This window comes from Sinocyclocheilus rhinocerous, unplaced genomic scaffold (genome assembly GCF_001515625.1).
Source record: "Sinocyclocheilus rhinocerous isolate Xijiao unplaced genomic scaffold, SAMN03320098_v1.1 scaffold20, whole genome shotgun sequence".
Classification (NCBI taxonomy): domain Eukaryota; kingdom Metazoa; phylum Chordata; class Actinopteri; order Cypriniformes; family Cyprinidae; genus Sinocyclocheilus; species Sinocyclocheilus rhinocerous.
Genome location: NW_015640468.1, coordinates 2,842,953 through 2,844,443, shown reverse-complemented (window position 1 = coordinate 2,844,443; position 1,491 = coordinate 2,842,953). Strand labels below are relative to the sequence as shown.

General features: G+C 34.9%; 1 long non-coding RNA gene across 1 annotated transcript in view; it reads right to left on the bottom strand.

Annotated features, from left to right (window-relative positions):
* LOC107753175 (uncharacterized) overlaps nucleotides 1-1,101 on the bottom strand; it is a 6,809-nt gene extending 5,708 nt beyond the window's left edge. Inside the window, exon 1 of the long non-coding RNA XR_001641436.1 lies at nucleotides 1,031-1,101. This is a non-coding gene — a long non-coding RNA (uncharacterized LOC107753175). The remainder of the gene's footprint in view (nucleotides 1-1,030) is intronic.
* Between the last annotated feature and the right edge of the window lie 390 nt (nucleotides 1,102-1,491).

Below are 1,491 nucleotides of genomic sequence, written 5' to 3'. Positions count from 1 at the left end.
ATTGAAAATATGAAATAAAAATATGAAAATTTTAGGCAAAGAAATTAATACTTTTTTCTTCATAGCCTTTTATTTATTTATTTTTTAGTTCAACTGATGATTTCATACCTAAATTATTTCAGGTAATATTTTTTTTTATTCAGACAAATGTCACATATATTTGTGTTTTTGCATATGTTTTATTAAATTATATATATATACTATATACACATACATATAATATTATGCATTGAAAAAATTGAAAGTTTTACGCAAATAAAAAATAATAGTACTTTTATTTCTACATAGCCTCTTTCATTTTTAGTTCAACTGATGAGTTCATATTTGTATGTTATATTTATTATATATTTTCTATATTGTATTTTTATTTTCTTCATGGAATAAATGAATGAATGAATAAATGAATATTAACACACACACACACACACAAATCAGTAGTACTTAAATAAATATATACCACCATGACATATATATATATATATATCTATATTCTTGCATAAATGCATATAACAAAATTATTAAATTAAAGTGAAGGCCCTTGACGTTGCTCACTGTCGCCTTAAATCATGCATGAACGTGATAATTATCCAGGCAAGGCTAAGAGGGGCCCATCACGACTGCTTTAAATCCAATAAACGTCCTGACCCGATCATTAGAATTGACCATCTATCAGGACCATCGAGTTGCACATTGTCGTTAGCCGCGGCTTATAGCGGGAGAGAGTGGCCAATATTTTCAGTCAGCGAGCCGCAAGAGGCATATATAGTTTTGGCTTTAACTTCACAAGATTCTTCAGGTTGGAGATAATAATGATGCTGAACACATTTTAAAAGTCTTCAGCTTGAAATAAGAAGGTACTCTGTTGGTGCTCTTATGGTTTCAGGTGACAGCAGCTTGGCAGAATGTCTTTGTTCACAGGGAAGATGGCTTGACTACAGGCGGTTTTTAGTTCTCTCTCGATGTGAACAATCTCAGTCGTGATCATTTTGGAAATGAAACAGAGAAGTGAAATTTTTTTAGTCAAATCGACAGGTTGTGAAATGTGCCACTTTATTACGTAATAGTGTGGCTGAACTCTGCCTCCGCAGAAGAAGATCAACGCCTGCTTCTACATCACTGCTTGTTTAGCTCCGCCCACCGATTCGCACGTGTAGTAGGTACATGACGAGAGCGGCTAACACAGGTCTACGCAGAAACCAAACGATAAAGATGGCTCCGAGGACAACAAGGTGCTGTTCAGTGCCAAGCTGTTGAAAAGCACAGTCTTTGCATTGTCTTCCTTCTGATCCCAACATTTGGAAAGAGTGGATTAACTTTCTTTTTATTGAAGTTCCAGACCACGTCAATAAGAACATGGTCCTTTGTTCACTTAATTTTACAGCGGATTCCTTTACAAACAAGGCACAATTTGACACAGGATTTTCAGAAAGACTGAAACTAAAAGACGGTGCTGTGCCGACTTTATTGGATCCGACAGTAATATTGCACCAC